This window comes from Triticum aestivum, chromosome 7A, assembly GCF_018294505.1.
Source record: "Triticum aestivum cultivar Chinese Spring chromosome 7A, IWGSC CS RefSeq v2.1, whole genome shotgun sequence".
In the NCBI taxonomy this organism is placed as follows: Eukaryota; Viridiplantae; Streptophyta; class Magnoliopsida; order Poales; family Poaceae; genus Triticum; species Triticum aestivum.
The window spans coordinates 706,830,271-706,854,330 of record NC_057812.1 but is presented as its reverse complement, the minus strand read 5'-3'; positions in this window follow the sequence as shown (position 1 = coordinate 706,854,330).

Genomic DNA, 24,060 nt, shown 5'->3' with positions numbered 1-24,060 from the left:
GTTTTTTAATTTAAAGCCGGGCGCTCCTTGCGCCTTTTATCCATAAGAAAAGTTTAATTCTTCTCATCCAACTCCTCGCAAATGAAATGAAAGAGCATGTACATTTCTCTAATTCCATAATTTTCAAAAAATATTATAGCATGAATTAGATACACATTAATAGATAATAGAAAATTCCCCGAAAATCCATTTCTGCACCCGAGCTCATCTGCACCCGCGCCGATGAAAAAAATCAAAACAAATACTAGAAAAATTCAAAAAATACCAAATAAAATTTGTGTGGTAGACAATTTGATGCGTGAGGCTCGCTCCAAATTTTAAATTATTTGGACATATGAGCAGCTCTCAGCAAAAAAGACAAATTGGGGGTCTGTAAAAATGTTTATTGTTCATGTTCTGATTTGGCCTGATTTGTCTTTTTTGCTGAGAGTTGCTCATATGTCCAAATGAATTGAAATTTGAAGCTGGCCTCACGCATCAAATTGTCTACCACACAAATTTTATTTGGAATTTTTTGAATTTGTTTGTATTTTTTACGAATTTTTTTAACCGGATGCAGATGAGCCTAGGCATCAAAACGCCCTACTCAAAATTCCCTAAAAAGATTAGATAATAAATAGAGAAGGGGTCTCAAACCTGGAGCGCAGAATCCGGGGTCTCAAACCTAACCAAACCGTCATGACAATTTGTCAGCTTTACATGATTATAGCTAGGAGGATTCCAAAAAGGAAACTGGGAGGGGAACGTGCGCACGTAGTAAACCTAGGGTTTTTGTTTTGTGAAGCTACGCCCCCGACCCCGACGATGGAGTTGAGATCGGGGCACCGCTCCCCTTCCTCCCAGCAGCAGCCACCTCCAGCTCCAGGAGATGGTGGAGTGGACCGCATCAGCGCCCTCCCCGATGACCTGCTCCTCCTCGTCCTCGCCCACCTCCGCTGCGCCCGCTTAGCCGCGCGCACCAGCGTCCTCTCCCGCCGGTGGCGCGGCCTCTGAGCATGCCTTCGCCAGATCGTCTTCAGCGACGTCCCGTTCCCCTTGCTCAAAGCGGCGCTCGGCCGCGTCCACCCTCCAACAGTTCCCCTCCTGGAAATCCGCGTCCCCCACTACGACGAGAGGCACAGCCCCCTCCTCGACCCCGCCGGCGTCAAGTCTCTGCTGCGCGGCTCGCGCCGGAGGAGTTCGCCTTCACCCTCCGCGGGCACTTGAACGGACCTGTCTTGCTCAGGCCCGTACCAGGCACATGTGCAGCGTGTGCGCCTGCACAGGGCCTCAAAGTCAGCAGGGCCCCCAAATCAGCGAGAGTATTAGTTAATTGCTGGGGTTAGTAGGAGGTAGGTACACTTATTACCATGGACGGTTGAATAATCAAAGCAGGAATGTACCAGCCTCTCCTCACGCATGGGAACCTGGCGCTTAATTAACTCGGCCAATACTAGTACTACATGGGAACCTGCATGAAGAAATTATCCAGCCTCTCCTCAACGCATGGCTCTTTTTTCCATAAAAAAATGAGGTTCTCACCCATGGTTCTTTATCTACTCTTCGGCTTCTTTAGACAGCAGGTACAATACCCCTTCCTACTCCTCATCAATCTTCACTCCTTGATCCTTAGTTTACTCCTAATTCCTAAATCCTCATCAACATTATTTCCTTGCTAATGTTCCACTCTGAATCCCCCATCTTTTTTTCCGCATTTACCACAAGATAATCCATTGCGATGAACTTTCAATAGGTAACGTTCCACTCCCAATCCCCATCTGCTAATTCTATGCTATTTCCACAAATAACCCATTGCGACGAACATTGAATAGGTAATGTTCCACTCTCAATCCCCATTTTTTATTTGTGTTCTATTCTTCTTAGGTCTCAAATCGGTAGGGTTGCATATCAGTGTTTCTCTCGACCACTTAGCTGCCTGTTGCCAGCGCTGCAACTTATGTGCATCAGCATCAATTGGAGCCTGACTGCAATTGAAGGCTAAGGTAGCTTCAATCCTTTTTATGTATATATGTCCAATTTTTAACATTGGATGTTTGTCTCTTAGTTTTACCTTCTTCAGTGTCTTCAGAAGAATTAGGAACTATGAGTCATGACATGGAAAAGTTAAGAAAAGGAAAAAAATGCCAAGTGCCCATAATTTGATTTCGCACCGGGCCTCCCTTTTCTCAAGTACGGCCCTGGTCTTGCTTCTACCGCGCCACCTCCATCGAGCTGGCGTCATGTCTCCTCTTGCTCCGCGTGCCGGCTGGCATCAAATTCCCGGCGCTCGAGACGCTTTCTCTGTCGGGCAGCGTCCCGGATCTCGACCCCTTGCTCTCCTGCTGCCCACGCTTGCGCACACTTCGGCTCCGGAGCATTGAGAATGACAGGGGCGAGTTGAGTGTCAGCTCCGCGTCGCTGCACGAGCTCGTCGTCGACCGCTGGGGCAAGCGGACACGCCGTGTCAACATCGTCGCCCCCCTGCTTAAGCAATTGACCATGTCCTTCACCGCCTTGGGGGTCAGCATCTCCGTCTTGGCACCGATGCTGGAGAACGTCTCGTGGGACTGCTGGTACTACAGCTTTGAGAGGGAGCCTAGTGCTTTTGGTATTTGGAGTCTCTAGATCAGGTGATGCTACAGACAGCAGAGAGACAAGGACATCTCCCTTCGCTGGAGATTTGGGTCTATGCAGTGGGTCTCATCTCCCCGCTCAGTTTACTGCAAAGCTTCAACCAAACTAAATGTGTTAATGATATATGTATCTTGTCAAATTGTTTTTTCAGATCGTCCACATTTTAGGCCTAGGAGACAAGAACACCTTTGCACAGGAGATAGAGAAGCATATGGTTGCCGAGTTTTCTGTTCTGGAGCTAAATCTCACAACAAATGGACATGTTTTTGGACCACTCGTGTTTCATCTCCGAAGGATGGTTAAAAATTTTGGTTCCATGAGGAGGCTTAAAGTCATCCTACAGAGATCAGCGGTAATTCTACGCTTTAGTTATATATATACCCTAATGATACAATGTGTAGTAATTCACATATAACTTTTGGTTTTAGGTGGAAGAAGAAGAATGCCCATTTGGTTGTCCTTGTGAGCCTTCAAACTGGAGATCTCAAACAATCCCCTTGTTTGCTCTCGAAGAAGTGGAGATCAAAGAGTTTAAAGGATACGATCATGATATTGATTTCTTGAAACTCGTATTCAAATGTGCGTCGATGCTTAAAAAAATGATTGTGAAGCTGTCAGAGGAGGCCTCGGCAAGTAATGATGGATGCGCAAAGATATACAACATCTTCGAGGCATATTCTTCCGTGGAATGCACTATTTGCACGCACGCAGGTGAAACGTAAATGTAATTGTTAGCATGCGAATCATAGAGTTTAGTTGTGCATATACCATTTATTAGCTATATTTCCAAACTTTTGTGCCACGCCCTCATCCTTCCATGGAAATAGAAACCAAATGGTGGAGTGGATAATATGGACAATTCAACAATTTTACGCAGCTTTCCTTAACTAAGTTTCTCTTTTGCATTCTGCAATCTTCTCTAATGGTATCATGCCCTTTTGTTTTGCATAGTATAGTTTCTAGGTAAGCTGAGGTTGTCTCATCCTAATTTATTTGCCTTGGGGTTCGATACGAATTATTAGTTCCGGTTAAACTCTGCATCAAGTACTTCGCTATTTCTTTCTGCTATTAGCATGTATTATGTTTTATTTGCCACTGGCAATAATATGTTTTGCATCAGACAGTTGCTAGACTAAATGATGTTAGTTGCCCCATCTAAATTTCATTGGCCATTGGGTTTCTATATGCTCTCACCATGTTGTGTTTGATTTTCCAGTTGCCACGTTCTTAACACATAAAAACTCCCTATTTCCTCATTGCGATAGTGACCAGATACGGATGTATCTAATACTAAAACGTGATTTGGTACATCCGTATTTAGACAAATCTAAAACAAGAATTTTAGGACAAAGGGAGTATAAAAACTCCATATTTCCTCATCGCGATAGTGACCAGAGCTTGTTTAAATTTGTTTCCTCTGCCAGGTTAATGCATGACAGCCAAAAGTGCCCATCGACATGATGCTCATCCTTATTTGTGGATTCATGGTGCTAAAAGATCGTCCTTTCACATGCTGACCAACTCCGCTACCTTGTCTTAGAACTTAACTTGGTAGCTTCAATTGTCTGTGTTCTTGTGCCAGTGTACCTTAGCTATATATAAGGCACTCTTAGATTAATCTTGAATGGTCTCTCCAGTATTCAATTATTTAAGATAATGCACTCTAGATATTCTAGTCAATTATCATAAGCTAGTTATTATGTTAAGCCTAGGACTGAGCATTTTAGGGCTTTTAATATGCAAACAAATCTTTGGAATCCTGGATATTTTTTTTTGAAAAAAGAGAATATAAATTTAAAGTTTAAACATTTTTTTAATATGCGAACAAAATTTTGGAATCCTGAACATTTTTTCAAAATTTGGACAATTTTTTAAATTATGAATATTTTTTGAAAATTTATATATATGAAAAAATAAAAAACTGGTTATATGGAAAAGAAGAAACAGAAAAAGAAAAAAGAAACTAAAAAATGAAAACTAATGAAAATTATTTCAGGAACCTTCGAGACGGTTCCCAAAACCGGATGAGGGCTGCTACAAATCAGTCGGTTGATTTGATCCAGAATTAAGCCGCCTGGAGAGCCGTTCGATCAAAAGCAAAACGAAGCAGCCATCGTCCTCCCCTTGCCTCACATCCACCACCCTAGTACAAGCAACAACGCAACTCCGCCATGACCAACGACGGATGTTATGAACCACGCTACTTATCTCTTCACCGTGGCACCGGTGCCAGCGCCGATGACCTAATCACAGCGGTGATGTTGCAATCCAGACGCAGACAACATTATCAAGGCATGACGCCACCAGTCTACATCCTCGCCACGCAGCAGCTTTGGTTCTGCAAAAAAAAAAAAGCCAAAAGGACGATGATCACCGCCCCCATTGTCAGTGTCTCGCTCAATCGACGCTTCATTGCAGTGTCGCCGTCCTCAACTTGTCGCGCCGCCGCCAGCAGCAGCTACTTCTTTGCAGCGCCGCCGTCCTTGACTTGTCGCATCGCCGGTAGCAATGCATGTTACATTACAGCGTTGTCGTCCTTGACTTGTCGCGTCACGGGCAACAATGCATGTTACATTGCAGCATCGTCGTCCTGGACTTGTCGCACCGCCGGCAGCACCAGCCACATCATTGCGTCGTCCTTGACTTGCCGCGCTGCCGACAGGACCGGCCACTACACTGTGACGTCCTTGCCTTAGCACACGGCCGGCAACAGTGTGCATTTCATTGCAGCGTTGTCGGCAGCAGCACGCGCTTAATTGCAGCATGGCACACCGGCGGTGATGCGTGCCTGCCTCCCCATGCATGTTGCGTTGCAGCAGTACGGTAAGTGGCGCCGCCTTCGGCCTCCTCGGTCGTGCTGCACTGAAGCATTGTCGGGATGAAGCAGGCGGTGGTCGCAACCATGGCGGGATGAAGCAAAAGGAGATGAAGCGGGCGGGATGAAGCAAGGAGATGAGGCCATGGCGATCTCGTGCTGGCCGCTTGGGACAAAGGTGGAGGGGAGACTTCAGTGTGCATCATTTTTTTCCGTGGAGCTTGCAACACAGTGATTGGAGAAGGTATCAGCGAAGGATGGAGCAATGTCCGGTGACGAACGACGTACGATAGGGTTTGCTCAAGAAGAAGGCTGGAGGAAACGTGTGGATGAAGATCTCGCGTAGAGATAACGCTGTGAGATGGGAAACCGGTGGGTGGGCTGCACATGAGACACGTGTCAAGCGAGCGTGGCGGTTGATGGAGTGGAAAATCAGCCGGTTGAAACAGATCATTTTCCAAACCGGATACTGTAGCACATGCATTATCTCATAGTTGGGGCGGCCCATCTCACTTGCTAGGTCGCTTGCCTCTATGCAAATGAGCCACAACTTGCCGCAGATAGCGGAAAAAAATAGATTTCCACCGTATTTAGCACCTCGGCTTTTTTCAAATTTGTTAATCTTTTTCAATTTCTTGAACTGGTTTTTGTAACTTTTTCGTGATTTTTTTAAAATCTATAAAATATTTCCAATTTAAAAAAACTATGAATTTTTTGTGTAGGTAGAACTTTTTTTACAAAAAGATTCATAAACTTGAGAAAAAGTTCAGGAACAATAGATTATTTTTTGGAAAATCTGTGAAAGATTTTTAAGAAATTACGAAAAAAGTATGAACTTTCCCAAATCTGCAAACATTTGGGCATCCCCAGCATGCGCCCATGAGAGCGATGTCGTCGCCTAGTTGGCCCAAGGCCTAAAAATTTTGTTTCTATTTTTTCATTATTTTTCTCCTTTTGAGCTTTATTATTCTTTTGAAATCAGTTCAAAAAATTGAAATATTGTTTGGAATACCAAAAAATATTCTTCAAAATTTTGAAAATGTTCTGGAATTTTAAAAGATTTTCCTTTAAAAAATAAAATTTAAGAAATGTATGCATTACAAAAAAGTTGATTATAAAAAACCTCATGTTTACGGATGTATCCGTGTGGATTAGTCTAGCACACTTCTCTCGACTGGTAGTTTTTTTAGACTATAGATAAACGACTCTAACTTCTTGCATTAGTTTGGCACGGACATATGAAACATCCATGTTAGGTTTGAACGACTTCCAACACCATTTGCATGTTGCGACATGTCCGGCCATTTATTGATCCTTTTTCACCATGAAAACTTTAGAAAATGTAAAATTTGTCAAAAATCCAAACTACTTGGCATGATACCTTAAATTGGTTACAGAAACTGATGGAAAAAATTGGGGCCATTTAACGAACATAGAAAATAAGGTCCTTTCAAATGGACCCTTTCGGCCTATCAGAACAACCTTCATTGCACATAGTCTATTCTTGGACGTCGTTGAAATGACCTCAACTTTTGCAAGGAGGTGGCATGCCCATGTTAGGCACCTATGCCTAGTTTGAATAACTTCCGACACCGCATGCACGTTGCGATACGTCGGCCATTCATCGCTCTTTTTCACCAAGAAAACTCCAGAAAATGCAGCACTTATCAAAACCCCAAAATATTTGGCATGGTTCCTTGAATTGGTCAGACTTATAAAAACTTGGGGCTATTTCAAGTATGTCGAGAAATAACGTGCTCTTAGATGAAGCCTTCTAGCCTACACAAACACCCTCTATTCAACATGCTCTATTTTTGTGCACCCTTGAAATTACTCCAAGTTTGCAAGTAGGTGGTCATGCCCATGGTAGGCGTCCATGTCAGTTTTGAACGATTTTCGACACCGTATGCAAGATGTGACACGTCCAGCCATTTTATCGGTCTTCTGTTGATTGGGAAAACTATAAAAAATGCAAAATTTGTCGAAAACCAAAACAACTTGGCATGGTGCCTTAAATTGGTCATACAAGGTCATAGGAAAAAATTGGGGCCATTTAAAGGATGTCGAGAAACAACATGCTCTCAGGCGGAGCCTTCTGGCCTACCCGGAAACCCTCCATTGAACATGGTCTATTTTTGAATATTTTTGAAATGACCTCAACTTTTGCAATAAGGTGGGCATGCCCATGGTAGGCATTCATGTCGGGTTTGAACGATTTTCGACACCCTAAGCAAGTTGCGATACATTCGGCCATTTATCAACCTTTTTTGACTAAGAAAGCTTCAGACATTGCAAAAATTGTTGAAAATTAAAAAAAATTGGCAAGGTTCCCTGAATTGGTAATACAAGCCACTGAAAAAATTTGGGACCATCTCTAGGATGTTGAGAAACAACATGCTTTCACATGGAGCCTTCTAGATGTTTTCTCCGTTGCTTCTCTAGATGCTTTCACATGCTTTTCTCCGTCGAATGTGGTCTGTTTTTAAAAAACTTTAAATGACCCCAACTTTTAAAAGAAGGTGGGCATGCTCATGTTACGCATCCATGCTTTGTTTGAACAATTTTTTACACTATATACAAGTTGCGACATGTCTTGCTATTTATCGACCTTTTTTGAATGAGAAAGCTCTAGGGAATGCAAAATTTGTCAAAAAAAATAAAAGTTGACAAGGTGCCTTGAATTGGTTATAAAAATCAATTAAAAAAATTAGGGTCATCTCAAGGATGTCGAGAAACAATGTACCCTCAAACAAAGTCTTTTGGCCTACGCGAACACCCTCCATTCCACATGGTTTATTTTTGGACATTCTTAAAATGACCGCAATTTTTACAAGCACGTGGGCATGCCAATGGTAGGCATCCATGTCAGTCTTGAAGAAAAAATATTCAAATTATAGTTTAAACAGGTGCTTAAAATTGTTATTTCAATATTTTAACATAAATATAAACACAAAATGATTAAATTGAAAGCAAATAATGCTTTTTAAAAAGCATTTAATAAATTTCTAAACAAAAAAGAATTTTAAATCACTATTTAAAATAGTTACTTAAAACTACTAGTAAGCATGCACGTGCAACGCACGTCTCAAACAAAATATGTTCACATGATATAATGCTAAAATGATTTTTACAAAAAAATCAGATCGCTACAAAATGTTATCATGTCACTCAAATTGTATTTTCAAAAATTGCGACATATCTGTGATCCAACACACGTATCATAAACATGTCTTCGCATAAAACTCACTATCACATAATAATTGTATTATAATTGCTACAAGAATATATTATAAAAACCGCAACTAAGCATGTCTGGTCCATCTTTTGAAGCAATGAAGGTCCATCTATAGATGCGATCAATGATGCTTCGTTCAATGTATGGGATATTGTTTTGAGCTTCATTCTCTTCGTACTTTAAAGTATGCACCAAAAATTGCTTCCTCGGTTGAAAACCATCCTACATTGGCATTATACAACATTGTTATAACAAGTTGCATGTGCAATGTGTATACAAATAAGCATGGTGTAAATAGTCACCTGGGGTATGGGAAAATATAGCTTTCCATCGCACAATGAGTGCATATAATTAAAAACCAAATAACCAGACAAGGTACTGCACATATGAAATAAACACATAATGTGTGTTGAATGAATCAATTAATATTGTAATGCGTTTAAAAGATTCATACCGGTGTGAGTTTGTTGGAGTAACAGGAACTATGCATTCCCATTAGAGATATCATCCTTGAATGCAGGGTTTGCAACTTAAAGCGCAAGGTTAGATTGTCGACCACAGTTTTAAGTACATTCTTCCCGAAAGTAGGTATTGGTATCAGATCGAAAATTGAGACAACTTTTCTATTTTGATCCAAGACAAACAATAGAAATAACCCAAACATATACCAAGGCAATAAAATCTGCAATGATGAAATAGTTTAGAAATACATAGAATATTAATTAAGACCAAGTAAAGCAGTGTTACAAATGAAAAAAAATCTTACCATATCACATTGAGAGATATGATAATCATTACTGTCAGGCCAGCTATGAAACAATCGTTTCAATGTATCAATTTCCATATGTTCACGATGACTTGAGTCTCGTGCATAGTGGAACATGGACTAAAGTAAGAATGAAAAAATATTAGTGCAATGAGAGAAAAAATGCAGTACGTGATTATAGTAACTTACACAAAAGTTCAGATCCATATAGTGAGATGGAATGTCTCTGAGAAGCTGGACTTCCTGGTGCGCTAGTATTCGCACAGCCATATTAAAGCAATGAATATCCATGTATTCATCACTGCTTAATATGTTTTTATTGAAGGAAATATGCCCTAGAGGCAATAATAAAGTTATTATTTATTTCCTTATATCATGATAAAAGTTTATTATTCATGCTAGAATTGTATTAACCGGAAACATAATACATGTGTGAATACATAGACAAACAGAGTGTCACTAGTATGCCTCTACTAGACTAGCTTGTTAATCAAAGATGGTTATGTTTCCTAACCATGGACAAAGAGTTGTCATTTGATTAACAGGATCACATCATTAGTTGAATGATCTGATTGACATGACCCATTCCATTAGCTTAGCACCCGATCGTTTAGTATGTTGCTATTGCTTTCTTCATGACTTATACATGTTCCTATGACTATGAGATTATGCAACTCCCGTTTGCCAGAGGAACACTTTGTGTGCTACCAAACGTCACAACGTAACTGGGTGATTATAAAGGAGCTCTACAGGTGTCTCCAAAGGTACATGTTGGGTTGGCGTATTTCGAGATTAGGATTTGTCACTCCGATTGTCGGAGAGGTATCTCTGGGCCCTCTCGGTAATGCACATCACTTAAGCCTTGCAAGCATTGCAACTAATGAGTTAGTTGCGGGATGATGTATTACAGAACGAGTAAAGAGACTTGCCGGTAACGAGATTGAACTAGGTATGGGATACCGACGATCGAATCTCGGGCAAGTAACATACCGATGACAAAGGGAACAACGTATGTTGTTATGCGGTCTGACCGATAAAAGATCTTCGTAGAATATGTAGGAGCCAATATGAGCATCCAGGTTCCGCTATTGGTTATTGACCGGAGACGTGTCTCGGTCATGTCTACATTGTTCTCGAACCCGTAGGGTCCGCACGCTTAAGGTTACGATGACAGTTATATTATGAGTTTATGCATTTTGATGTACCGAAGGTTGTTCGGAGTCCCGGATGTGATCACGGACATGACGAGGAGTCTCGAAATGGTCGAGACATAAAGATTGATATATTGGAAGCCTATGTTTGGATATCGGAAGTGTTCCGGGTGAAATCGGGATTTTACCGGAGTACCGGGAGGTTACCGGAACCCCCCGGGAGCTATATGGGCCTAAGTGGGCCTTAGTGGAAAAGAGAAGGGGCAGCCCAAGATGGGCCACGCGCCCCTCCCCTCCCTTGGTCTGAATAGGACAAGGAGAGGGGGCCGGCCCCCCTCTCTCTTTTCCCCCCTCCGCGAATCCTATTCCAACTAGGATTGGGGGGGGGAATCCTACTCCCAGAGGGAGTAGGACTCCTCCTGGCGCGCCTCTCCTAGGCCGGCCGCACCCCCCCCCCCTTGAGCCTTTATATACGGAGGCAGGGGCACCCCAGAGAAACACAAGTTGATCCACGTGATCATATTCTTAGCCGTGTGCGGTGCCCCCTTCCACCATAGTCCTTGATAATATTGTAGCGGTGCTTAGGCGAAGCCCTACTGCAGTAGTACATCAAGATCGTCACCACGCCGTCGTGCTGACGGAACTCTTCCCCGACACTTTGCTGGATCGGAGTCCGGGGATCGTCATCGAGCTGAACGTGTGCTAGAACTCGGAGGTGCCGTAGTTTCGGTGCTTGATCGGTCGGGCCGTGAAGACGTACGACTACATCAACCAAACGCTTCCGTTGTCGATCTACAAGGGTACGTAGATCATACTCTCCCCTCTCGTTGCTATGCATCACCATGATCTTGCGTGAGCGTAGGAAATTTTTGAAATTACTACGAAACCCAACAGTGGCATCCGAGCCTAGGTTTTATATGTTGATGTTATATGCACGAGTAGAACACAAGTGAGTTGTGGGCGATATAAGTCATACTGCTTACCAGCATGTCATACTTTGGTTCGGCGGTATTGTTGGACGAAGCGGCCCGGACCGACATTACGCGTACGCTTACGCGAGACCGGTTCTCCCGACGTGCTTTGCACATAGGTGGCTTGCGGGTGACAGTTTCTCCAACTTTAGTTGAACTGAGTGTGGCTACGCCCGGTCTTTGCGAAGGTTAAAACAGCACCAACTTGACAAACTATCGTTGTGGTTTTTGATGCGTAGGTAAGATTGGTTCTTGCTTAAGCCCGTAGCAGCCACGTAAAACATGCAACAACAAAGTAGAGGACGTCTAACTTGTTTTTGCAGGGCATGTTGTGATGTGATATGGTCAAGACATGATGCTAAATTTTATTGTATGAGATGATCATGTTTTGTAACCGAGTTATCGGCAACTGGCAGGAGCCATATGGTTGTCGCTTTATTGTATGCAATGCAATCGCGCTGTAATGCTTTACTTTATCACTAAGCGGTAGCGATAGTCGTGGAAGCATAAGATTGGCGAGACGACAACGATGCTACGATGGAGATCAAGGTGTCGCGCCGGTGACGATGGTGATCATGACGGTGCTTCGGAGATGGAGATCACAAGCACAAGATGATGATGGCCATATCATATCACTTATATTGATTGCATGTGATGTTTATCTTTTATGCATCTTATCTTGCTTTGATTGACGGTAGCATTATAAGATGATCTCTCACTAAATTATCAAGAAGTGTTCTCCCTGAGTATGCACCGTTGCGAAAGTTCTTCGTGCTGAGACACCACGTGATGATCGGGTGTGATAGGCTCTACGTTCAAATACAACGGGTGCAAAACAGTTGCACACGCGGAATACTCAGGTTATACTTGACGAGCCAAGCATATACAGATATGGCCTCGGAACACGGAGACCGAAAGGTCGAGCGTGAATCATATAGTAGATATGATCAACATAGTGATGTTCACCAATGAAACTACTCCATCTCACGTGATGATCGGACATGGTTTAGTTGATTTGGATCACGTAATCACTTAGAGGATTAGAGGGATATCTATCTAAGTGGGAGTTCTTTAAGTAATATGATTAATTGAACCTAAATTTATCATGAACTTAGTACCTGATAGTATCTTGCTTGTTTATGTATGATTGTAGATAAATGGCCCGTGCTGTTGTTCCGTTGAATTTTAATGCGTTCCTTGAGAAAGCAAAGTTGAAAGATGATGGTAGCAATTACACGGACTGGGTCCGTAACTTGAGGATTATCCTCATTGCTGCACAGAAGAATTACGTCCTGGAAGCACCGCTGGGTGCCAGGCCTGCTGCTGGAGCAACACCAGATGTTGTGAACGTCTGGCAGAGCAAAGCTGATGACTACTCGATAGTTCAGTGTGCCATGCTTTACGGCTTAGAACCGGGACTTCAACGACGTTTTGAACGTCATGGAGCATATGAGATGTTCCAGGAGTTGAAGTTAATATTTCAAGCAAATGCCCGGATTGAGAGATATGAAGTCTCCAATAAGTTCTATAGCTGCAAGATGGAGGAGAACAGTTCTGTCAGTGAGCATATACTCAAAATGTCTGGGTATAATAATCACTTGATTCAAATGGGAGTTAATCTTCCAGATGATTGCGTCATTGACAGAATTCTCCAATCACTGCCACCAAGCTACAAGAGCTTCGTGATGAACTATAATATGCAAGGGATGAATAAGACTATTCCCGAGCTCTTCGCAATGCTGAAAGCTGCGGAGGTAGAAATCAAAAAGGAGCATCAAGTGTTGATGGTCAACAAGACCACTAGTTTCAAGAAAAAGGGCAAAGGGAAGAAGAAGGGGAACTTCAAGAAGAACAGCAAGCAAGTTGCTGCTCAAGAGAAGAAACCCAAGTCTGGACCTAAGCCTGAAACTGAGTGCTTCTACTGCAAGCAGACTGGTCACTGGAAGCGGAACTGCCCCAAGTATTTGGCGGATAAGAAGGATGGCAAGGTGAACAAAGGTATATGTGATATACATGTTATTGATGTGTACCTTACTAATGCTCGCAGTAGTACCTGGGTATTTGATACTGGTTCTGTTGCTAATATTTGCAACTCGAAACAGGGACTACGGATTAAGCGAAGATTGGCTAAGGACGAGGTGACGATGCGCGTGGGAAACGGTTCCAAAGTCGATGTGATCGCAGTCGGCACGCTACCTCTACATCTACCTTCGGGATTAATATTAGACCTAAATAATTGTTATTTGGTGCCAGCGTTAAGCATGAACATTATATCTGGATCTTGTTTGATGCGAGACGGTTATTCATTTAAATCAGAGAATAATGGTTGTTCTATTTATATGAGTAATATCTTTTATGGTCATGCACCCTTGAAGAGTGGTCTATTCTTATTGAATCTCGATAGTAGTAACACACATATTCATAATGTTGAAACCAAAAGATGCAGAGTTGATAATGATAGTGCAACTTATTTGTGGCACTGCCGTTTAGGTCATATCGGTGTAAAGCGCATGAAGAAACTCCATACTGATGGACTTTTGGAACCACTTGATTATGAATCACTTGGTACTTGCGAACCGTGCCTCATGGGCAAGATGACTAAAACACCGTTCTCCGGTACTATGGAGAGAGCAACAGATTTGTTGGAAATCATACATACAGATGTATGTGGTCCGATGAATATTGAGGCTCGTGGCGGATATCGTTATTTTCTCACCTTCACAGATGACTTAAGCAGATATGGGTATATCTACTTAATGAAACATAAGTCTGAGACATTTGAAAAGTTCAAAGAATTTCAGAGTGAAGTTGAAAATCATCGTAACAAGAAAATAAAGTTTCTACGATCTGATCGTGGAGGAGAATATTTGAGTTACGAGTTTGGTGTACATTTGAAACAATGCGGAATAGTTTCGCAACTCACGCCACCCGGAACACCACAGCGTAATGGTGTGTCCGAACGTCGTAATCGTACTTTACTAGATATGGTGCGATCTATGATGTCTCTTACTGATTTACCGCTATCGTTTTGGGGTTATGCTTTGGAGACGGCCGCATTCACGTTAAATAGGGCACCATCAAAATCCGTTGAGACGACGCCTTATGAACTATGGTTTGGCAAGAAACCAAAGTTGTCGTTTCTGAAAGTTTGGGGCTGCGATGCTTATGTGAAAAAGCTTCAACCTGATAAGCTCGAACCCAAATCGGAGAAATGTGTCTTCATAGGATATCCAAAGGAGACTATTGGATACACCTTCTATCACAGATCCGAAGGCAAGACTTTTGTTGCTAAGTTCGGAAACTTTCTAGAGAAGGAGTTTCTCTCGAAAGAAGTGAGTGGGAGGAAAGTAGAACTTGACGAGGTAACTGTACCTGCTCCCTTATTGGAAAGTAGTGCATCACAGAAAACTGTTTCTGTGACACCTACACCAATTAGTGAGGAAGCTAATGATAATGATCATGAAACTTCAGAACAAGATACTACTGAACCTCGTAGATCAACCAGAGTAAGATCCGCACCAGAGTGGTACGGTAATCCTGTTCTGGAAGTCATGCTACTAGATCATGATGAACCTACGAACTATGAAGAAGCGATGGTGAGCCCAGATTCCGCAAAATGGCTTGAAGCCATGAAATCTGAGATGGGATCCATGTATGAGAACAAAGTGTGGACTTTGGTTGACTTGCCCAATGATCGGCAAGCAATTGAGAATAAATGGATCTTCAAGAAGAAGACTGACGCCGACGGTAATATTACTGTCTACAAAGCTCGACTTGTCGCAAGAGGGTTTCGGCAAGTTCAAGGGATTGACTACGATGAGACCTTCTCAACCGTAGCGATGCTTAAGTCTGTCCGAATCATGTTAGCAATTGTCGCATTTTATGATTATGAAATTTGGCAGATGGATGTCAAAACTGCATTCCTGAATGGATTTCTGGAAGAAGAGTTGTATATGATGCAACCGGAGGGTTTTGTCGATCCAAAGGGAGCTAACAAAGTGTGCAAGCTCCAGCGATCCATTTATGGACTGGTGCAAGCCTCTCGGAGTTGGAATAAACGCTTTGATAGTGTGATTAAAGCATTTGGTTTTATATAGACTTTTGGAGAAGACTGTATTTACAAGAAAGTGAGTGGGAGCTCTGTAGCATTTCTGATATTATATGTGGATGACATATTACTGATTGGAAATGATACAGAATTTCTGGATAGCATAAAGGGATACTTGAATAAGAGTTTTTCGATGAAAGACCTCGGTGAAGCTGCTTACATATTAGGCATAAAGATCTATAGAGATAGATCAAGACGTTTAATTGGACTTTCACAAAGCACATACCTTGACAAGATTTTGAAGAAGTTCAAAATGGATCAAGCAAAGAAAGGGTTCTTGCCTGTGTTACAAGGTGTGAAGTTGAGTCGGACTCAATGCCCGACCACTGCAGAAGATAGAGAGAAGATGAAAGATGTTCCCTATGCTTCAGCCATAGGCTCTATCATGTATGCAATGCTGTGTACCAGACCTGATGTGTGCCTTGCTATAAGTCTAGCAGGGAGGTACCAAAGTAATCCAGGAGTGGATCACTGGACAGCGGTCAAGAACATCCTGAAGTACCTGAAAAGGACTAAGGATATGTTTCTCGTATATGGAGGTGACAAAGAGCTCATCGTAAACGGTTACGTTGATGCAAGCTTTGACACTGATCCGGACGATTCTAAATCGCAAACCGGATACGTGTTTACATTAAACGGTGGAGCTGTCAGTTGGTGCAGTTCTAAACAAAGCGTCGTGGCGGGATCTACGTGTGAAGCGGAATACATAGCTGCTTCGGAAGCAGCAAATGAAGGAGTCTGGATGAAGGAGTTCATATCCGATCTAGGTGTCGTACCTAGTGCATCGGGTCCAATGAAAATCTTTTGTGACAATACTGGTGCAATTGCCTTGGCGAAGGAATCCAGATTTCACAAGAGAACCAAGCACATCAAGAGACGCTTCAATTCCATCCGGGATCTAGTCCAGGTGGGAGACATAGAGATTTGCAAGATACATACGGATCTGAATGTTGCAGACCCGTTGACTAAGCCTCTTCCACGAGCAAAACATGATCAGCACCAAGGCTCCATGGGTGTTAGAATCATTACTGTGTAATCTAGATTATTGACTCTAGTGCAAGTGGGAGACTGAAGGAAATATGCCCTAGAGGCAATAATAAAGTTATTATTTATTTCCTTATATCATGATAAAAGTTTATTATTCATGCTAGAATTGTATTAACCGGAAACATAATACATGTGTGAATACATAGACAAACAGAGTGTCACTAGTATGCCTCTACTAGACTAGCTTGTTAATCAAAGATGGTTATGTTTCCTAACCATGGACAAAGAGTTGTCATTTGATTAACAGGATCACATCATTAGTTGAATGATCTGATTGACATGACCCATTCCATTAGCTTAGCACCCGATCGTTTAGTATGTTGCTATTGCTTTCTTCATGACTTATACATGTTCCTATGACTATGAGATTATGCAACTCCCGTTTGCCAGAGGAACACTTTGTGTGCTACCAAACGTCACAACGTAACTGGGTGATTATAAAGGAGCTCTACAGGTGTCTCCAAAGGTACATGTTGGGTTGGCGTATTTCGAGATTAGGATTTGTCACTCCGATTGTCGGAGAGGTATCTCTGGGCCCTCTCGGTAATGCACATCACTTAAGCCTTGCAAGCATTGCAACTAATGAGTTAGTTGCGGGATGATGTATTACAGAACGAGTAAAGAGACTTGCCGGTAACGAGATTGAACTAGGTATGGGATACCGACGATCGAATCTCGGGCAAGTAACATACCGATGACAAAGGGAACAACGTATGTTGTTATGCGGTCTGACCGATAAAAGATCTTCGTAGAATATGTAGGAGCCAATATGAGCATCCAGGTTCCGCTATTGGTTATTGACCGGAGACGTGTCTCGGTCATGTCTACATTGTTCTCGAACCCGTAGGGTCCGCACGCTTAAGGTTACGATGACAGTTATATTATGAGTTTATGCATTTTGATGTACCGAAGGTTGTTCGGAGTCCCGGATGTGATCACGGACATGACGAGGAGTCTCGAAATGGTCGAGACATAAAGATTGATATATTGGAAGCCTATGTTTGGATATCGGAAGTGTTCCGGGTGAAATCGGGATTTTACCGGAGTACCGGGAGGTTACCGGAACCCCCCGGGAGCTATATGGGCCTAAGTGGGCCTTAGTGGAAAAGAGAAGGGGCAGCCCAAGATGGGCCGCGCGCCCCTCCCCTCCCTTGGTCCGAATAGGACAAGGAGAGGGGGCCGGCCCCCCTCTCTCTTTTCCCCCCTCCGCGAATCCTATTCCAACTAGGATTGGGGGGGGGGAATCCTACTCCCAGAGGGAGTAGGACTCCTCCTGGCGCGCCTCTCCTAGGCCGGCCGCACCCCCCCCTTGAGCCTTTATATACGGAGGCAGGGGCACCCCAGAGAAACACAAGTTGATCCACGTGATCATATTCTTAGCCGTGTGCGGTGCCCCCTTCCACCATAGTCCTCGATAATATTGTAGCGGTGCTTATGCGAAGCCCTGCTGCAGTAGTACATCAAGATCGTCACCACGCCGTCGTGCTGACGGAACTCTTCCCCGACACTTTGCTGGATCGGATTCCGGGGATCGTCATCGAGCTGAACGTGTGCTAGAACTCGGAGGTGCTGTAGTTTCGGTGCTTGATCGGTCGGGCCGTGAAGACGTACGACTACATCAACCAAACGCTTCCGTTGTCGATCTACAAGGGTACGTAGATCATACTCTCCCCTCTCGTTGCTATGCATCACCATGATCTTGCGTGAGCGTAGGAAATTTTTTGAAATTACTACGAAACCCAACATTTATAGGGTACGGATCAGAGCTTTTCACCCATTCGCTCCGGTAAATCAAAATTCTATAAATTATAATGACATTATAGTAATTTGTTGGAATACAAAATGAACTAAAAATTATGGCTTACTCTAGTAGAGCGACATCATCAACCATACTGATGAACAAGCAAAGTTCATCTATTAAATCATCGTTTGTTGGGTTGACAGACGGTGAAAGGATAAATGACCGCGAGATGAGCTCAACTTCTGTCGATGTATTTGATGTTTTGAAATTCTCAGGGGGTCTATCCAAAATCATACATTCTGTGGGATCTGTGTTGTTTTCGTCCTCTTCCATGTCTCGATTTCTTATATTATCATCATTCAATTCTGAGTCCACTAAAATGACAGCTAGTTTTGTTCTAAGATCTATCATATGTTCCTATTAAAATAGTAATAAGAGTTAAATAGTGATACCACATAGAATAAGTATAATGCTACACAGTAAAAAATACATGTGTAGGAATGTCAAACAACATATCTCCTATGAAGTACTCGATAAAATTTACCATCCACAGACCACAAGATGATCTGCATGATTACAAATATAAAACTTAAATATACTCAATCATTTTTTATTATCAAATTTATAGATATTTGTATAAAACAACTTCTAGAATCATCAAATGATCATGACTGAAACAAGCCGTGATGAAAACAAAATTTTCACAAACTTAGTGAACCGGACATGCCCTATGAAATATAATGTTTATTTAGAAGATCTAATACAGTATATTTTTTTTTGGACAACGCCGCACTCACTCGAAGCTCAGTCAAACTTCCACCGCCCCCTCATTTCTCCATTCCTCCCCATTCTTCCCTCATCCCTCAAACTTCCACATTCCGTACTACATAAAAATCCCCATTCAGTCAAACTATTATTTTGGTGTTCCAAAAAGTATTTTAATTTTTAAAAAGGTTTCAAAATAATAATAATGTTCAAAAATGAGGAAAAAACTAAACAAAACAAAGAAGAAAAGAAAAAAATAGAAAAGCAGCAGAATTCGGCAGATTGCCGCTGCTTCACACAAGGCGAACGGCCGAGAGACGCGTTTGGGCCTGCCCCATCTGGTTCTGGGAACCTTCTAGAAGTTTCCGCGAACCATTTATTTTTCATTCACCGGTTTTCTGGTTTCATTTTCTTTGTCATTTTTTTTGCTTTTTCTCTTTCGTTTTCTTCGTTCTTTTTACATTTTGTTTTCTGTTTCTTTTTCATTGTTTTCATCTTTTCCCTTTTCGTTTAATTTTTCCTCTTCAAACCTATTTACTTTTTTTAAAATTCTTCATGATTTCAAAAAAATGTTTGAAAAGTACAAAAATGTTTAGGTTTTTTAAAGGTTGTTTCGAATTACAAAATAATTTGTTTTCAAATTTTGTTCGTGAATTCAAAAAATGTATGGGATTTTTAAAACATGTTCTTGTTCTCTAAACATTGTTCAAAGTGTTTAATAATGTTTCAATTTTCAAGAAAAATCTCAAAACTCAAAAGATATTTGTGTTTTCAAAAAATGCTCGGGAATGAAAAAAATGTTTGGTTTTTTGAAACATGTTCTTGTTCTCTAAACATTGTTCAAAACGTTTAAAAATGTTTCCATTTTCAAAAAAAAAATCAAATCTCAAAAGATGTTTGTGTTTTCCAAAAATGCTCGGGAATGAAAAAAATGTTTGGTTTTTTGAAATCACAATTTCAAAAAAGTTTGAGTTTTTATTAAAGTATTCAAAATTTCAAAAAATATTTGTGTTTTTATATTTTTCTAGAAATTATAAAAATGTATGAGAATTTCAAAGAATGTTCTTGTTTTCTGAAAAGTGTTTAGAATGTTAAAAATGCTAATTATTTCAGAACTTAGAAGATGTTTGGGAATTTCAAAAAGTTCACACTTTCGGAAAATTGTTAGAATTTTGAAGGTTTTCCCATCAACATGTTTCTTCTCTAAATTCCTTAAATGTTCATGTTTTTCCGAAAATGTTCAGGATTTCCAAAAATTGTTTTTGTCAAAAAGGATAGTTTAAAAAAATGATTTTTCAATGTTGAGTTGTTCAAACAACTTTCGTATTTCTAAAAATTATTCAATTTTCAAAAATTCACAATTATCAGGAAAATTTGAAAAAATCTAAAAACTACCCGGATTATGCGTTGTATAGACTGCTTAAAGTGATGCGCTCATTGTTAGTCACCAACGCTTCTCAGGTCGACTAGTTAGCAACTCTTCTTTGTGAGTTACAGGTCCGAAGTTCGAATCCTTGGGAGGTGGTGCTTTGTTCTCTTTAGATACTAGATCGTTGTCGGGTGCGAACGCTACTGCGACCACGTCCATGGGCCAGCCCAATCGGAGTACGTACGGCTTATACGTTCTAGCGGGCGACTCACCATACATACAAAAATGGGTATAAATTGTCAAAAGTCCATATTGTCCTTTATACATTTAGTGAAGGTGTTGTACCGAAGCGGGGCTCTTTTAATTAAAGTCAGAAGACAACTATCACATATTTACTTCGCAAATCGACGTGAACTGAGAGTTGTGCAAAGAAGTTGAGGACATCTTAAATGGTCATCATCATACTAGAATTACCCACCGGGGTGTTAATCAAACACCACTTTGGCCTTTGGGTGTCATCCTAATCATGCAGAGTCAACGGCCAGAAGCAAGAAAATAATCAAGAGGGAGATTCTCGGTTGGGCACATCTATCAACAACATTCTCGCTGCTTCTTCTTCTTCCATTGCCAATTCCTACTTTGTAGGATGTAAACTATGAATATATTTTATAGCATTTTTCCTTTTGTTAAGAGTATGAAATTTTGTACCAAGGCAAAAGTTGCCCCTGTGGAACGCTAAGAGGAGAACATAAGTTATAACAATAGTTCTCCCCATTTTGTTCTTAATTGTGTTAAAGCACTCATAGACCGTCAATACATTGTCCATAATGAGCCTACTTGGGACCAAAGCACTTTGAGCATGGTTGATTATCCTTGGGTAGAATCAACTTCGAATGTGTCGCCACCATCTTTGATATAACTTTATATACTACACTACATGGACTAATCGGCCTAAGTTGGGTGACCTTCTTTGGGGACTTCACATTTGGGATCATAACAATTGTTGTGTCGTGTTAGTGCAGTCTAGTGCCCCTTTAGTGTTTTGAAGATTGTTGGACAAAACAATTGAGGAACTAATGTGTTTGCTTGTGAGTAAAATAGTCCCTGAAGTATTGAGGAGTTTGCTATAAACTCATGCGATGATTTTCTGTGCAGCAGAGAAGAATGGTTGCTATCTAGGAGATTGCGTGTCGGAGACGACCCCCAAAATTTGTTATGCTGAAGCATTTGCTACGGTGTGTTGTTCAAGAAACAAGTATCTGCAGCGAAGAAGGATGAAGACCGTGTGAAGATGTTGTACTTTTTCATAGTTTTATTTTCTTCGTTTGAATCATAGGGCAACTATAGTACTAAGGGGGGTTCAAGTGCGTTGAGACTTTTTTCTGGGCTGATGCTTAATTGAAGCCCTATGGGTGAGAGAAATCTCATATTGTGTTGTGTTTTTTACTTTTACTCGTAAGACATAGACGATGTTCTTTTGTGCTTCGTGAGGAATTCACAAAAGTGAGTCAACTTTACTTGTTACTCAAGTAAAATTGACACATGAGTTTGAAATCCGACAGTTGGATACGTGTCGTTTGACCGTTGCATGGCCGCAGACCCCTATTGGTCATTTCACCCTCGAGATTGCTCCTGCTATAAGTAGTCGCTGCCTCCCAACCATTGTTGCTTGGCTGCTCCATCTAATTTGAGTGAGATTGTTGAGCAATCCTTCTCCTCTGAGAGATTTCACCGAGAGAAAAACCCAGAGGCAAAGCTTAGACTGTGGTTGAGCATCACGTAGATCTAAGTTGAGATTGCTTGTGCCTATTACTATTGATAACTACAAACTCTCTAGACGGTTAGGCGTCAGTCTAGAGCAACCACATGTTATTATGGTTTGTCAAAGACAAAGTCCGTGAAGGTTAGGATATTGCCTTGAAGTATCCACCCCAAGTGGATTGACTTAAGTTGATGAACTTGCGGTCAAGGAGAATAAGATGGAGATTCCTCCAACCAAACATAGCTCTTTTTGCAGAAGAGTGAACTGCTTGAACAAATAACTTGTCGCCATCGAGCAACACTGTTTCTTTCTTTTTACCGCATTTCCTTCAATATTTATATTCATCATGTTATTCTTTGGTGTAATTTTTTTGGTGTTCTATCTGATAAGTTTGTTGAGCATTTTCCATCAGCGTGACGAACATTTTATCCTTCATATTTTCCCTCGTAATGCTTAAGATGATATGTTTGTTTTTTGTTCGCATGTTTTTCATCTACTATCATTTGATTATTTTTCTAGCATCGGTTTTTATGACTATCTTGCATAGTGTTACTTAGTTTTTCATGCAAGTTATTTCCCTTCTAGTTTATCTTCAAGTATAACTTGTTTTGTTTGAGTTGTTTCCGCCGTGTCGTGTTGAGAGACTTAAGTGTTCCGAAGAAAATTTAAATCTTCCATTCACCCACTCCAGTCGATTTACTTTGATCCTACATGTCATCCATCCCTTGGGAATTGAACGAGAATTCTTATCCAATACTTCTTCAGATAGATCCTCCTAACATATGACAAATCGGTTTATGAAGAACAACATGTGCAAACCTGGCACTTTCAAATCACCGGTATCAAATAAAGATATATGAACCTCCTCAACCAAGTATGGTGATAATAAGGTGTCATACATAACGCGGCCCCACGCCATTTCGAGATGAAACAATTTGATCTGGATCAATCACTTCAGAACATAATGGGTTAGTCAAAAGAGAAGAATTTACAAGTGGAGTTTCCAGTTGTTCCATACCTTCATGCCAAACATCGGAATCATCAAGAAGGTGCTTAATTTGGTTTCTTTCCTCCTGGAGTTGTTGCCCTTTTGGGAAAAAGAGGTGTTCCGATAACCATGCCGACCAATTTTCTATCCCATGGTGTAACCAATATATCCATCTCGACCCATCAAGTTTTCAATGAGAATATGGAATTATATCTCAGTCGTGCTCTCGTTCAATCGTAGTTGCCCCCTAGTGCACCTTATGAAGCTCCTTTTCAGTTTTGCCAATATGTCGGCTTGGACTTATGAGAATCTCATGGTCACATGTACAGAGTTGAGTGCAAACAACCAAGGGTTGAGCCCAACCAACTTCACCTGATTCCATGTTGTAATGAGGATCTCAGAGACTGTTTCCATCTGTAACCAACATGCCTCGAACTAGTGCCCACCAGTGGATCTCAAGAACTAAATCTCGTCATTGTATTATTTTTCTAACATAAGTGGGTTGCGACCAAAGTGTATATGACGCTCATTTGTTATTATCGTTAAAGGATACTTCGTTATCCAAGCTGCATTGTCAATGGCTCGGTCCAATCCCTCTCAGATTTCTCCCCTCCTCCAAGTGAAATTCGCTCCCAGTTCTTCTTTGTCCCAGGGAGATATCATGCACCTAAAAATCCTACAGAAAGTGAAACAATGGAAAACAACCTAAAATGGTAACAATTAGTAGCA